This window comes from Anarhichas minor, unplaced genomic scaffold (assembly GCF_050575085.1).
Source record: "Anarhichas minor isolate MPS153535 unplaced genomic scaffold, ASM5057508v1 ptg000027l, whole genome shotgun sequence".
Classification (NCBI taxonomy): Eukaryota; Metazoa; Chordata; class Actinopteri; order Perciformes; family Anarhichadidae; genus Anarhichas; species Anarhichas minor.
The window spans coordinates 311,722-326,337 of record NW_027466473.1 but is presented as its reverse complement, the minus strand read 5'-3'; the positions used below and the strand labels follow the sequence as shown (position 1 = coordinate 326,337).

At 50.6% G+C, this 14,616-nt stretch overlaps 14 non-coding genes and 1 pseudogene across 14 annotated transcripts; all 15 read right to left on the bottom strand.

The window, feature by feature from the left end:
* Nucleotides 1-2,254: 2,254 nt before the first annotated feature.
* On the bottom strand, nt 2,255-2,371 carry LOC142961435 (U5 spliceosomal RNA). The gene has a single exon (XR_012956845.1). It is a non-coding gene; the product is annotated as a U5 spliceosomal RNA (small nuclear RNA).
* Nucleotides 2,372-2,575: 204 nt separating this feature from the next.
* LOC142961156 (U1 spliceosomal RNA) lies at nt 2,576-2,739 on the bottom strand. Its single transcript, XR_012956615.1, has one exon. It is a non-coding gene; the product is annotated as a U1 spliceosomal RNA (small nuclear RNA).
* A 283-nt stretch (nt 2,740-3,022) lies between these two features.
* LOC142961362 (U2 spliceosomal RNA) lies at nt 3,023-3,222 on the bottom strand. The gene has a single exon (XR_012956782.1). It is a non-coding gene; the product is annotated as a U2 spliceosomal RNA (small nuclear RNA).
* Nucleotides 3,223-8,434: 5,212 nt separating this feature from the next.
* Nucleotides 8,435-8,551, bottom strand: LOC142961434 (U5 spliceosomal RNA). Its single transcript, XR_012956844.1, has one exon. It is a non-coding gene; the product is annotated as a U5 spliceosomal RNA (small nuclear RNA).
* A 204-nt stretch (nt 8,552-8,755) lies between these two features.
* LOC142961155 (U1 spliceosomal RNA) lies at nt 8,756-8,919 on the bottom strand. Its single transcript, XR_012956614.1, has one exon. It is a non-coding gene; the product is annotated as a U1 spliceosomal RNA (small nuclear RNA).
* Nucleotides 8,920-9,202: 283 nt separating this feature from the next.
* Nucleotides 9,203-9,393, bottom strand: LOC142961275 (U2 spliceosomal RNA). The gene has a single exon (XR_012956723.1). It is a non-coding gene; the product is annotated as a U2 spliceosomal RNA (small nuclear RNA).
* Nucleotides 9,394-9,569: 176 nt separating this feature from the next.
* On the bottom strand, nt 9,570-9,686 carry LOC142961448 (U5 spliceosomal RNA). The gene has a single exon (XR_012956857.1). It is a non-coding gene; the product is annotated as a U5 spliceosomal RNA (small nuclear RNA).
* A 203-nt stretch (nt 9,687-9,889) lies between these two features.
* LOC142961214 (U1 spliceosomal RNA) lies at nt 9,890-10,053 on the bottom strand. Its single transcript, XR_012956667.1, has one exon. It is a non-coding gene; the product is annotated as a U1 spliceosomal RNA (small nuclear RNA).
* A 283-nt stretch (nt 10,054-10,336) lies between these two features.
* Nucleotides 10,337-10,527, bottom strand: LOC142961313 (U2 spliceosomal RNA). Its single transcript, XR_012956756.1, has one exon. It is a non-coding gene; the product is annotated as a U2 spliceosomal RNA (small nuclear RNA).
* Nucleotides 10,528-10,698: 171 nt separating this feature from the next.
* LOC142961154 (U1 spliceosomal RNA) lies at nt 10,699-10,862 on the bottom strand. Its single transcript, XR_012956613.1, has one exon. It is a non-coding gene; the product is annotated as a U1 spliceosomal RNA (small nuclear RNA).
* Nucleotides 10,863-11,149: 287 nt separating this feature from the next.
* Nucleotides 11,150-11,340, bottom strand: LOC142961238 (U2 spliceosomal RNA). Its single transcript, XR_012956689.1, has one exon. It is a non-coding gene; the product is annotated as a U2 spliceosomal RNA (small nuclear RNA).
* Nucleotides 11,341-11,510: 170 nt separating this feature from the next.
* Nucleotides 11,511-11,674, bottom strand: LOC142961213 (U1 spliceosomal RNA). The gene has a single exon (XR_012956666.1). It is a non-coding gene; the product is annotated as a U1 spliceosomal RNA (small nuclear RNA).
* Nucleotides 11,675-11,961: 287 nt separating this feature from the next.
* On the bottom strand, nt 11,962-12,162 carry LOC142961347 (U2 spliceosomal RNA; annotated as a pseudogene).
* Nucleotides 12,163-14,042: 1,880 nt separating this feature from the next.
* LOC142961440 (U5 spliceosomal RNA) lies at nt 14,043-14,159 on the bottom strand. Its single transcript, XR_012956850.1, has one exon. It is a non-coding gene; the product is annotated as a U5 spliceosomal RNA (small nuclear RNA).
* A 204-nt stretch (nt 14,160-14,363) lies between these two features.
* LOC142961153 (U1 spliceosomal RNA) lies at nt 14,364-14,527 on the bottom strand. Its single transcript, XR_012956612.1, has one exon. It is a non-coding gene; the product is annotated as a U1 spliceosomal RNA (small nuclear RNA).
* Nucleotides 14,528-14,616: the final 89 nt, after the last annotated feature.

The window sequence follows — 14,616 nt, the reverse complement described above, 5'->3', positions numbered from 1 at the left end:
GTGGGACCTGTTACCTGTGGCCTGACCTCCCTCGCCCCATCTACCAGGCCATGTTTAGCCATGAGGTTGGAAATAAACCCATCGCTGGTATCTCCCCCCTTGCCCAACTCAACATTAAAATCACCCCCTATCACTACCTGCCTACTGGTGGCCAGGTGCGGCTCCAATTGACCAGCCATCTCTTGCCTTTCTGTTGGAGTTTGTGCTCCATAGACCACAATAACCCTAAGCTTGACTGTCCCCCATGTGATGTCTGCGCCCATTATCCTCCCCTGGACAATAACAAAGGAAGACTCCACCTTGATCTCTTGAAACCCAAATAAAATCCCAACCCCAGTAGAGTGGACCCCCCCTACGCTCCAAACTGAGTCCCCTTTTGTCCACTCCCTCGAAAAAATCCCCACGTCCCCCCCATCCCGTAAATGTACCTCCTGCAAAAAACAAAAGGCAACCTGGTGCGACTCCACAAAATTAAAAACAACCCTTCTTTTAACTGGGTCCCTCATTCCCCTTGCGTTTATAGTGAGAACCTTAAAAAAACCCATTGTGCATCTTAAATAAAGATTCCTATTGCTGGTTCCCACTACCCTAAAGGTATACATTCTCTTTATCCATCTCGTCAGCCCAGGAAAACGGCACTGCGTTTGGCGACGTTGTTGGTCTGTTAAGCCCCTCATAAGCGTCCTCCCCTAAGGGGGACGACAGCATGAGCAGGCCTGGGGGAAGATCGAAGCTCAGGCCTAAACCGTCTGTTAGTATGGCAGCTGCTTCTCCCAATGACTGCTCACCCATCTCCCCTCCCACCTCTTGACCCGTATCCCCATCCTTCTGCTCCTGGGCCCCTCCTTCCTCCACTTTATCAGCGGCTCTCTTATGCTGACCTGTTCCCCCTCCCCTCCCCCCCTCAATCCCACCCTTGTTGGTCTGTCCCCCCTTTGACTTTTTGCTCCGTACCCCCTCCCCACTCTCTCCAAGCTCTGTCGAGAGTCCTGTTCCGAATGCCTGCGACCCTTTCCGTGCCCCTTGCTTTGATTTGGAGGGAGCAGGATCGGAAGTGAGGACAGGAAACTCGTCCATAATGTCTGTGGATGCCTTGGCCATTCCGTCTGTTCCGGCGGTGCCCTCATCCCGGGGCGCTGCCTCCCCTTTACTCCCCAACGCGTCAGCTCCGGAGCCCTCCTGTACCGTCCTCTCCCCGTCATTCTGTGTGGCTCCCCTACTCGGCTCGCCAGCCTCAGTCGGTTTGGCAGCCTCCGCAAAAGTTTTCTTGCGGCCAGGACAACCTCGGTACAGGTGGTCAGTTCCACCGCATCCATGGCACGTCCTTGGCTCTGTGCAGTCCTTGGCGGAATGCCCTGCTTGCCCACAGAAACGGCATCTTGTTTCCCCACAGCCTGCCTCTGAATGTCCTGACTGTCTGCACTTCCTGCAGAAAGCAGGTTGCCGTGGGTAAAATAGATACCCACGATCTCCACCAAGGCTGAAGAAGGCAGGTGGATGTTTCAGGCCTCCTGGACCTTCTGCGTCATGATACAGCAGTACCTGGAACTGGCGCCGTCCAGTCCAAAACCCCAGGGTGTCCTTTATATGCCTTGCAGCCGTCACCACCTCTCCATACTGCCCCAGGAATGCAGCTAGTGCTGAGTCATTAACAAAGGGGTTGTACATATGCACAGTTATTGTTCTGAAATTAGGTCTGTCCAGGTTCAGTACTCTGTAGCCGGCTAGCGGCCTTACCCCTGCCTCTGCTCGGCAAATTTCAGCCACACTCCGGTAGATCTCCTCGGTCCTCAGTGTAACGTCGAACGCCTTCTCCTGCTGGTTCCACTGGATGCAGTGCACCTCCTCCACCTTCAGTTGTAGCTGCCCAATTATGACTTGCCTGCCAAAGAACTCTCTGGACTGCAGTTTGTAGTCTTCCGTGGTTGCCTGGAATCGTAGCGTGTGTCTCAGCCCAACCCTTGGGATCGACTGCTCTTTTTGGCCCCTTGCGGCCATTGCTGTCTCGTTGTTAGCTCTCTCTGTGCTGTATTTTTCCGCAACACCACTTGATCTTAGCCAAAAGGCCGAGAAGCGATGAGCCCCAACTGTTTGCTTCCTGAGTCACCCTCCTGACACGTTTCACCCTTGTCATGGTGCAGTTCTTTCCAAGGGACATAGCAGTGGCTGCTGCTTTGGCACACATCCAAGCACTCCATGGTCAAGCACCGTGGTCTCGTTAAGGACAGCTTTCTTTCTTTTCACAACTGTACAAGGCTCAGCCAAATGGCAAAGCCTGCTAAAAATAGGTTGAACTCATTGGTATTCCTCTCCACGGAAGTCTTTAGTAAAAGGCGAAAGACTTGTGCGTTATGAAGAGAAACCAAAGTAAATACAGCAACATTGTCAAGAACAGCCAAAGTCCCTAGTTGCCCAAGTCAAAACGCTCATGGTAAGCCTGAGTTCACGTGCCCTGTTCCAAATCTGAAGCCACACCCATTCCCACATCTTAAAGAGGGCAATATTCTCCATAGTACTATTTCCTCCCCTCCAATCAAAAGTACAAATCACTTGATATTCTTTTCAACAAAACAATCAGGGGAGAGCGCGAACGCAGTCCCCCACTACCAGAAATTATGCAGTCGAGATTCCCACATTTGGGGAATTCGCAGTGGTCAGAACAACCGGAGTGCAATGGCTGGGCCTCGCCCTGGGTGAACCACCTTCTTGATCATGGTATCTCCCCTGCCAGGTAAGTATGAGTTGGAAGAGACAGAGACAGGGGCGGCATTCCCAGACGCAGTACTCCGGATGACGGTTCCCAGATGGCATAATCCCAGAGTGCAGGGATTTAGCATTAAACTTAGGCTGGGAGCACAGCGATGTTCCACGAGGGGCGTCAGTAAGGAATAAACAAGGCCTTTGTTTGACACAAGCCCCAGCCTTGAAGACAGACAGCGAATGAGATCCTCGTCGTTCATTAAAGTGTGAAGCTAATCAACAGATCCATTTGGATTGGTGTTTGGTTGTCCACAAGGCATTTGAGGAGTGCACCATTCCCGGCAATGCTGCAATACCGGGTCAATGCGTGGAGTGAACGGAGCAAGCCCCTTTTTCATCTCCCGATGCTAAAAATCTGCTTAATACGTTATTCTCATATAGAGGACATATCAGATATTAAACTGATAAGAACAGATTTTTTTTTTTTTTTTTTTTTTTTTTTTTTTATTATCAAAATTCTGTACACAAATCATACAATTTCAAACATACAAACTTCACGTTTTGCATCATGCAACTTAATTATATTTCACAGTTACATGTCAGTAACCAGCATTTGTCAATACACAAAAAAAACACAAAATACACTTATGCAATGTCTTCAGGATTCACCATCCCCACCCAAAACCTCCTTTCCACCTTTCCAAGGCAGCATGCTTCCCCCACTTCCTGATGTCCCGTTCAATCCTCCCCTTTATATCTAATTCCACTCTCTTTAACACCCCCTCCAAGCGACTTTCCCTGTTTTTTCCCACCAGGTCTTGCCTAGCCACCCACAAACTCCTCTTAACCAGGCTTATAATTAGCCACGTAAGGAAATGTTTACTCCCCAAACCTCCCCCTTCTACCACCCTAGTCCATGTCAATTTAAACCCAGGGTCTAACCTCCCCAGCCATGTCGCTGCTCTACTCCACACAATACTAGCAAAGGGACAGTCCCACATGACATGCCTGACAGTTTCTTCCCCCATACAGCCTTCCCTCGGGCACACAGGGGATCTTGCTAAACTATGCCGGTACATTACATCTCGCACTGGCAGACATTTGTGAAGGCATAGCCAATTGAGATCTTTGAGACCATTGTCCAGCCCCCGTGGCTGTATCCCCTTCCAAATACTCTTCGGGATCCCAACCACTGCCGGTGCGATCACTCTCTGTCTGACAACTTTATAAAGGAATTTGTGGTTCAGTCTGACACTGGTTTCTGAGGCCTCGGGATGGGCCCGCAGCCACCTGGCTGCGTACTGGTAATGCCATGGCTGTTGCTCCACCCGGGGCCCTAAATTGTTCCAGACCAACACGCGCCTGGCCTGATAGGAAAAATAGAGCCGCAGGAAGTGTCCTGATGGGTGTACGACTGGAGTTGACATCTCCCTCCACAAAAAAGAAACAAATATGCAGTCTAGCTTCAACGGGAGGTGTGGGACATCTCTTCCCCCTGCTTCAATCCCTGCCAGCATGCGGGCCCTCGCCACATACTCATATCTCCCTCCCCACAAGAAAGTGAACACGAGGCGCATAATAGGTCTCCTCATACTGACTGGCATTGGGTATATGTATGCCAAGTACACAAGAGATGGCATAATATCTACCTTCAGAACCAGTACTTTCCCTATCAAAGTCAGGCCCCTGCTCTTCCAGAGAGCAAACTTCTTCTGGACTGCCATAAAGCGCCTAGTCCAGTTGGCCGTGGCACTATGGGCTGTCTCAAAGCTGACCCCTAGTACCTTCAGCGGTCCCGTGCAGAGCGTCAGCCCCCCTGGTACCTCCGTCCTTTCTTTCCAGCGCCCAAAGAACTTCACAGAAGACTTGGCACAATTAAGTTTAGCACTAGCCACCTTACCAAAGCTCTGGAAAATTTCCAAGGCTCGAAGAAGGCATGTGTCGGTGTCCAGCAGCAGTGTGGTGTCATCTGCGTACTGAGACAGTTTAACTCGTAAGCCCCCACTGCCAGGTAGCAGGAAACCTCTCACACCCGGATCAGCCCGAATGGCTGCCGCCAGGGGCTCCATGTAAAGGATGTAAAGCAGTGGTGAAAGCGGACACCCCTGTCTTACCCCTGAGTGCAAACTAAAAATGTCTCCTAGGTGGCCGTTAACTGAAACCATGCTCCCTACACCTGTGTACAATATGCGTAACCATCCCATAAAAGCCTGACTGAAGCCTAACCTCTGCAAAACTCTAAACATAAAACCCCAATGAACCCTGTCAAACGCTTTTGCCTGGTCGAGACCAACCACCATCAGTGGCAGGTGCCGGTCTTCCGCCCACGCGACAGCGTCCCGAATGAGCTGTAGATTCCATCTCACTGAGCGCCCCGCTACCCCACATGTTTGGTCCACATGGACCACATGAGGAAGTGCTATGCCTAGACGATCCGCTAGGACCTTTGCCAGGAGTTTGTAGTCAACACACAGCATGGTCAGTGGTCGCCAGTTCCCTAGGTCGGCACGATCCCCCTTCTTATAAAGAAGTGAGATAACTCCGGTGGCCGCAGAACCTCCCATTGTACCTGTGCAGAGTATTGCGGACAACACCTCCAACACTACCGGCCCAAGTACATCCCAGAACTTGAGATAAAACTCTGCTGGGAGCCCATCGATGCCAGGCACCTTCCGCCTCTTCATTCTCTGGAGGGCCCACTCAATCTCTATTAGGGTGAGCGGGGCCTCCAAAGCCTGTACTATATCCTTCGGCACCCGCTGGGTCAGAAAATCCAGGAATACCTCTCCTCCTCCTACCTCTATGTCTTTCTCCCTAAACCTTGTGCGATAGTAGTCCGTGGCAGCCTGCACCATCTCTACCCCTTCTGACACCACCCTGCCCTGCTTGTCCATTAACCCGGTCACTACCTGTTTTGCCCTATCAGCCCGTACTGAGCTGAAGAAAGCAGCGGAACACGTCTCGAACTCCTCACGGAATGTTTCACGTGATCGCAACAGGTATGCCCTGGCCTTACCCTCATATACGTCCCTAAGCTGTGCTTTAAGGGAGTCACAAGCCTGCTGATTTATAATGCCGCCCCAGTTTCCCCCGGCGTACTCACGTTCGAGAAGGTGCTGAAGGCGAAACACCTCCCTCCTCGCCATACTCGCCTTCCTTTTACAATACTTTAAACAAAAAAATTGTATCCGCTTTTTAGCAACCTCCCACCACTTAATTACTCCGGAACACAATGACCTTAGTCCTTCCAGGCCTTTGAAAAATGAACGGAAATGTTGGTTGAAAACCTCCTCCTCCAGGATGCTGACGTTAAGGTGCCAGTACCCAGTTCCAAACACTGGCACATCTGAGTGCACTTCCAATAGCAGCCCGTCATGATCTGAGAAGAACACAGGGAGCAGTCTGCCTGCCAATAGCCTGAAAGACTTGGAAAGAAAAACATAATCCAAACATTTAACGATGCCCCTAGAGTTGCGCCATGTGGGACCTGTTACCTGTGGCCTGACCTCCCTCGCCCCATCTACCAGGCCATGTTTAGCCATGAGGTTGGAAATAAACCCATCGCTGGTATCTCCCCCCTTGCCCAACTCAACATTAAAATCACCCCCTATCACTACCTGCCTACTGGTGGCCAGGTGCGGCTCCAATTGACCAGCCATCTCTTGCCTTTCTGTTGGAGTTTGTGCTCCATAGACCACAATAACCCTAAGCTTGACTGTCCCCCATGTGATGTCTGCGCCCATTATCCTCCCCTGGACAATAACAAAGGAAGACTCCACCTTGATCTCTTGAAACCCAAATAAAATCCCAACCCCAGTAGAGTGGACCCCCCCTACGCTCCAAACTGAGTCCCCTTTTGTCCACTCCCTCGAAAAAATCCCCACGTCCCCCCCATCCCGTAAATGTACCTCCTGCAAAAAACAAAAGGCAACCTGGTGCGACTCCACAAAATTAAAAACAACCCTTCTTTTAACTGGGTCCCTCATTCCCCTTGCGTTTATAGTGAGAACCTTAAAAAAACCCATTGTGCATCTTAAATAAAGATTCCTATTGCTGGTTCCCACTACCCTAAAGGTATACATTCTCTTTATCCATCTCGTCAGCCCAGGAAAACGGCACTGCGTTTGGCGACGTTGTTGGTCTGTTAAGCCCCTCATAAGCGTCCTCCCCTAAGGGGGACGACAGCATGAGCAGGCCTGGGGGAAGATCGAAGCTCAGGCCTAAACCGTCTGTTAGTATGGCAGCTGCTTCTCCCAATGACTGCTCACCCATCTCCCCTCCCACCTCTTGACCCGTATCCCCATCCTTCTGCTCCTGGGCCCCTCCTTCCTCCACTTTATCAGCGGCTCTCTTATGCTGACCTGTTCCCCCTCCCCTCCCCCCCTCAATCCCACCCTTGTTGGTCTGTCCCCCCTTTGACTTTTTGCTCCGTACCCCCTCCCCACTCTCTCCAAGCTCTGTCGAGAGTCCTGTTCCGAATGCCTGCGACCCTTTCCGTGCCCCTTGCTTTGATTTGGAGGGAGCAGGATCGGAAGTGAGGACAGGAAACTCGTCCATAATGTCTGTGGATGCCTTGGCCATTCCGTCTGTTCCGGCGGTGCCCTCATCCCGGGGCGCTGCCTCCCCTTTACTCCCCAACGCGTCAGCTCCGGAGCCCTCCTGTACCGTCCTCTCCCCGTCATTCTGTGTGGCTCCCCTACTCGGCTCGCCAGCCTCAGTCGGTTTGGCAGCCTCCGCAAAAGTTTTCTTGCGGCCAGGACAACCTCGGTACAGGTGGTCAGTTCCACCGCATCCATGGCACGTCCTTGGCTCTGTGCAGTCCTTGGCGGAATGCCCTGCTTGCCCACAGAAACGGCATCTTGTTTCCCCACAGCCTGCCTCTGAATGTCCTGACTGTCTGCACTTCCTGCAGAAAGCAGGTTGCCGTGGGTAAAATAGATACCCACGATCTCCACCAAGGCTGAAGAAGGCAGGTGGATGTTTCAGGCCTCCTGGACCTTCTGCGTCATGATACAGCAGTACCTGGAACTGGCGCCGTCCAGTCCAAAACCCCAGGGTGTCCTTTATATGCCTTGCAGCCGTCACCACCTCTCCATACTGCCCCAGGAATGCAGCTAGTGCTGAGTCATTAACAAAGGGGTTGTACATATGCACAGTTATTGTTCTGAAATTAGGTCTGTCCAGGTTCAGTACTCTGTAGCCGGCTAGCGGCCTTACCCCTGCCTCTGCTCGGCAAATTTCAGCCACACTCCGGTAGATCTCCTCGGTCCTCAGTGTAACGTCGAACGCCTTCTCCTGCTGGTTCCACTGGATGCAGTGCACCTCCTCCACCTTCAGTTGTAGCTGCCCAATTATGACTTGCCTGCCAAAGAACTCTCTGGACTGCAGTTTGTAGTCTTCCGTGGTTGCCTGGAATCGTAGCGTGTGTCTCAGCCCGACCCTTGGGATCGACTGCTCTTTTTGGCCCCTTGCGGCCATTGCTGTCTCGTTGTTAGCTCTCTCTGTGCTGTATTTTTCCGCAACACCACTTGATCTTAGCCAAAAGGCCGAGAAGCGATGAGCCCCAACTGTTTGCTTCCTGAGTCACCCTCCTGACACGTTTCACCCTTGTCATGGTGCAGTTCTTTCCAAGGGACATAGCAGTGGCTGCTGCTTTGGCACACATCCAAGCACTCCATGGTCAAGCACCGTGGTCTCGTTAAGGACAGCTTTCTTTCTTTTCACAACTGTACAAGGCTCAGCCAAATGGCAAAGCCTGCTAAAAATAGGTTGAACTCATTGGTATTCCTCTCCACGGAAGTCTTTAGTAAAAGGCGAAAGACTTGTGCGTTATGAAGAGAAACCAAAGTAAATACAGCAACATTGTCAAGAACAGCCAAAGTCCCTAGTTGCCCAAGTCAAAACGCTCATGGTAAGCCTGAGTTCACGTGCCCTGTTCCAAATCTGAAGCCACACCCATTCCCACATCTTAAAGAGGGCAATATTCTCCATAGTACTATTTCCTCCCCTCCAATCAAAAGTACAAATCACTTGATATTCTTTTCAACAAAACAATCAGGGGAGAGCGCGAACGCAGTCCCCCACTACCAGAAATTATGCAGTCGAGATTCCCACATTTGGGGAATTCGCAGTGGTCAGAACAACCGGAGTGCAATGGCTGGGCCTCGCCCTGGGTGAACCACCTTCTTGATCATGGTATCTCCCCTGCCAGGTAAGTATGAGTTGGAAGAGACAGAGACAGGGGCGGCATTCCCAGACGCAGTACTCCGGATGACGGTTCCCAGATGGCATAATCCCAGAGTGCAGGGATTTAGCATTAAACTTAGGCTGGGAGCACAGCGATGTTCCACGAGGGGCGTCAGTAAGGAATAAACAAGGCCTTTGTTTGACACAATCCCCAGCCTTGAAGACAGACAGCGAATGAGATCCTCGTCGTTCATTAAAGTGTGAAGCTAATCAACAGATCCATTTGGATTGGTGTTTGGTTGTCCACAAGGCATTTGAGGAGTGCACCGTTCCCGGCAATGCTGCAATACCGGGTCAATGCGTGGAGTGAACGGAGCAAGCCCCTTTTTCATCTCCCGATGCTAAAAATCTGCTTAATACGTTATCCTCATATAGAGGACATATCAGATATTAAACTGATAAGAACAGATACTACACTTGATCTTAGCCAAAAGGCCGAGAAGCGATGAGCCCCAACTGTTTGCTTCCTGAGTCACCCTCCTGACACGTTTCACCCTTGTCATGGTGCAGTTCTTTCCAAGGGACATAGCAGTGGCTGCTGCTTTGGCACACATCCAAGCACTCCATGGTCAAGCACCGTGGTCTCGTTAAGGACAGCTTTCTTTCTTTTCACAACTGTACAAGGCTCAGCCAAATGGCAAAGCCTGCTAAAAATAGGTTGAACTCAATGGTATTCCTCTCCACGGAAGTCTCTAGTAAAAGGCGAAAGACTTGTGCGCTATGAAGAGAAACCAAAGTAAGTACAGCAACATTGTCAAGAACAGCCAAAGTCCCTAGTTGCCCAAGTCAAAACACTCATGGTAAGCCTGAGTTCACGTGCCCTGTTCCAAATCTGAAGCCACACCCATTCCCACATCTTAAAGAGGGCAATATTCTCCATAGTACTATTTCCTCCCCTCCAATCAAAAGTACAACCACTTGATATTCTTTTCAACAAAACAATCAGGGGAGAGCGCGAACGCAGTCCCCCACTACCAGAAATTATGCAGTCGAGATTCCCACATTTGGGGAATTTGCAGTGGTCAGAACAACCGGAGTGCAATGGCTGGGCCTCGCCCTGGGTGAACCACCTTCTTGATCATGGTATCTCCCCTGCCAGGTAAGTATGAGTTGGAAGAGACAGAGACAGGGGCGGCATTCCCAGATGCAGTACTCCGGATGACGGTTCCCAGATGGCATAATCCCAGAGTGCAGTCCTTTAGCATTAAGCTCAGGCTGGGAGCACAGCGATGTTCCACGAGGGGCGTCAGTAAGGAATAAACAAGGCCTTTGTTTGACACAATCCCCAGCCTTGAAGACAGACAGCGAATGAGATCCTCGTCGTTCATTAAAGTGTGAAGCTAATCAACAGATACATTTGGATTGGTGTTTGGTTGTCCACAAGGCATTTGAGGAGTGCACCGTTCCCGGCAATGCTGCAATACCGGGTCAATGCGTGGAGTGAACGGGGCAAGCCCCTTTTTCATCTCCCGATGCTAAAAAGCTGCTTAATACGTTATCCTCATATAGAGGACATATCAGATATTAAACTGATAAGAACAGATACTACACTTGATCTTAGCCAAAAGGCCGAGAAGCGATGAGCCCCAACTGTTTGCTTCCTGAGTCACCCTCCTGACACGTTTCACCCTGTTCCAAATCTGAAGCCACACCCATTCCCACATCTTAAAGAGGGCAATATTCTCCATAGTACTATTTCCTCCCCTCCAATCAAAAGTACAAATCACTTGATATTCTTTTCAACAAAACAATCAGGGGAGAGCGCGAACGCAGTCCCCCACTACCAGAAATTATGCAGTCGAGATTCCCACATTTGGGGAATTCGCAGTGGTCAGAACAACCGGAGTGCAATGGCTGGGCCTCGCCCTGGGTGAACCACCTTCTTGATCATGGTATCTCCCCTGCCAGGTAAGTATGAGTTGGAAGAGACAGAGACAGGGGCGGCATTCCCAGATGCAGTACTCCGGATGACGGTTCCCAGATGGCATAATCCCAGAGTGCAGCCCTTTAGCATTAAGCTCAGGCTGGGAGCACAGCGATGTTCCACGAGGGGCGTCAGAAAGGAATAAACAAGGCCTTTGTTTGACACAAGCCCCAGCCTTGAAGACAGACAGCGAATGAGATCCTCGTCGTTCATTAAAGTGTGAAGCTAATCAACAGACTGATCCATTTGGATTGGTGTTTGGTTGTCCACAAGGCATTTGAGGAGTGCACTGTTCCCGGCAATGCTGCAATACCGGGTCAATGCGTGGAGTGAACGGGGCAAGCCCCTTTTTCATCTCCCGATGCTAAAAATCTGCTTAATACGTTATCCTCATATAGAGGACATATCAGATATTAAACTGATAAGAACAGATACTACACTTGATCTTAGCCAAAAGGCCGAGAAGCGATGAGCCCCAACTGTTTGCTTCCTGAGTCACCCTCCTGACACGTTTCACCCTGTTCCAAATCTGAAGCCACACCCATTCCCACATCTTAAAGAGGGCAATATTCTCCATAGTACTATTTCCTCCCCTCCAATCAAAAGTACAACCACTTGATATTCTTTTCAACAAAACAATCAGGGGAGAGCGCGAACGCAGTCCCCCACTACCAGAAATTATGCAGTCGAGATTCCCACATTTGGGGAATTTGCAGTGGTCAGAACAACCGGAGTGCAATGGCTGGGCCTCGCCCTGGGTGAACCACCTTCTTGATCATGGTATCTCCCCTGCCAGGTAAGTATGAGTTGGAAGAGACAGAGACAGGGGCGGCATTCCCAGATGCAGTACTCCGGATGACGGTTCCCAGATGGCATAATCCCAGAGTGCAGTCCTTTAGCATTAAGCTCAGGCTGGGAGCACAGTGATGTTCCACGAGGGGCGTCAGTAAGGAATAAACAAGGCCTTTGTTTGACACAAGCCCCAGCCTTGAAGACAGACAGCGAATGAGATCCTCGTCGTTCATTAAAGTGTGAAGCTAATCAACAGACTGATCCATTTGGATTGGTGTTTGGTTGTCCACAAGGCATTTGAGGAGTGCACCGTTCCCGGCAATGCTGCAATACCGGGTCAATGCGTGGAGTGAACGGAGCAAGCCCCTTCTTCATCTCCCGATGCTAAAAATCTGCTTAATACGTTATCCTCATATAGAGGACATATCAGATATTAAACTGATAAGAACAGATTTTTTTTTTTTTTTTTTTTTTTTTTTTTTTTTTAATCAAAATTCTGTACACAAATCATACAATTTCAAACATACAAACTTCACATGTTTTGCATCATGCAACTTAATTCTATTTCACAGTTACATGTCAGTAACCAGCATTTGTCAATACACAAAAAAAAACAAACACAAAATACACTTATGCAAAGTCTTCAGGATTTACCATCCCCACCCAAAAAAACCCATTGTGCATCTTAAATAAAGATTCCTATTGCTGGTTCCCACTACCCTAAAGGTATACATTCTCTTTATCCATCTCGTCAGCCCAGGAAAACGGCCCTGCGTTTGGCGACGTTGTTGGTCTGTTAAGCCCCTCATAAGCGTCCTCCCCTAAGGGGGACGACAGCATGAGGAGGCCTGGGGGAAGATCGAAGCTCAGGCCTAAACCTTCTGTTAGTATGGCAACTGCTTCTCCCAATGACTGCTCACCCATCTCCCCTCCCACCTCTTGACCCGTATCCCCATCCTTCTGCTCCTGGGCCCCTCCTTCCTCCACTTTATCAGCGGCTCTCTTATGCTGACCTGTTCCCCCTCCCCTCCCCCCCTCAATCCCACCCTTGTTGGTCTGTCCCCCCTTTGACTTTTTGCTCCGTACCCCCTCCCCACTCTCTCCAAGCTCTGTCGAGAGTCCTGTTCCAAATGCCTGCGACCCTTTCCGTGCCCCTTGCTTTGATTTGGAGGGATCGGAAGTGAGGACAGGAAAATCGTCCATAATGTCTGTGGATGCCTTGGCCATTCCATCTGTTCCGGCGGTGCCCTCATCCCGGGACGCTGCCTCCCCTTTACTCCCCAACGCGTCGGCTCCGGAGCCCTCCTGTACCGTCCTCTCCCCGTCATTCTGTGTGGCTCCCCTACTCGGCTCGCCAGCCTCAGTCGGTTTGGCAGCCTCCGCAAAAGTTTTCTTGCGGCCAGGACAACCTCGGTACAGGTGGTCAGTTCCACCGCATCCATGGCACGTCCTTGGCTCTGTGCAGTCCTTGGCCGAATGCCCTTCTTGCCCACAGAAACGGCATCTTGTTTCCCCACAGCCTGCCTCTGAATGTCCTGACTGTCTGCACTTCCTGCAGAAAGCAGGTTGCCGTGGGTAAAATAGATACCCACGATCTCCACCAAGGCTGAAGAAGGCAGGTGGATGTTTCAGGCCTCCTGGACCTTCTGCGTCATGATACAGCAGTACCTGGAACTGGCGCCGCCCAGTCCAAAACCCCAGGGTGTCCTTTATATGCCTTGCAGCCGTCACCACCTCTCCATACTGCCCCAGGAATGCAGCTAGTGCTGAGTCATTAACAAAGGGGTTGTACATATGCACAGTTATTGTTCTGAAATTAGGTCTGTCCAGGTTCAGTACTCTGTAGCCGGCTAGCGGCCTTACCCCTGCCTCTGCTCGGCATATTTCAGCCACACTCCGGTAGATCTCCTCGGTCCTCAGTGTAACGTCGAACGCCTTCTCCTGCTGGTTCCACTGGATGCAGTGCACCTCCTCCACCTTCAGTTGTAGCTGCCCAATTATGACTTGCCTGCCAAAAAACTCTCTGGACTGCAGATTGTAGTCTTCCGTGGTTGCCTGGAATCGTAGCGTGTGTCTCAGCCCGACCCTTGGGATCGACTGCTCTTTTTGGCCCCTTGCGGCCATTGCTGTCTCGTTGTTAGCTCTCTCTGTGCTGTATTTTTCCGCAACACCACTTGATCTTAGCCAAAAGGCCGAGAAGCGATGAGCCCCAACTGTTTGCTTCCTGAGTCACCCTCCTGACACGTTTCACCCTTGTCATGGTGCAGTTCTTTCCAAGGGACATAGCAGTGGCTGCTGCTTTGGCACACATCCAAGCACTCCATGGTCAAGCACCGTGGTCTCGTTAAGGACAGCTTTCTTTCTTTTCACAACTGTACAAGGCTCAGCCAAATGGCAAAGCCTGCTAAAAATAGGTTGAACTCATTGGTATTCCTCTCCACAGAAGTCTTTAGTAAAAGGCGAAAGACTTGTGCGTTATGAAGAGAAACCAAAGTAAGTACAGCAACATTGTCAAGAACAGCCAAAGTCCCTAGTTGCCCAAGTCAAAACGCTCATGGTAAGCCTGAGTTCACGTGCCCTGTTCCAAATCTGAAGCCACACCCATTCCCACATCTTAAAGAGGGCAATATTCTCCATAGTACTATTTCCTCCCCTCCAGTCAAAAGTACAAATCACTTGATATTCTTTTCAACAAAACAATCAGGGGAGAGCGCGAACGCAGTCCCCCACTACCAGAAATTATGCAGTCGAGATTCCCACATTTGGGGAATTCGCAGTGGTCAGAACAACCGGAGTGCAATGGCTGGGCCTCGCCCTGGGTGAACCACCTTCTTGATCATGGTATCTCCCCTGCCAGGTAAGTATGAGTTGGAAGAGACCGAGACAGGGGCGGCATTCCCAGATGCAGTACTCCGGATGACGGTTCCCAGATGGCATAATCCCAGAGTGCAGCC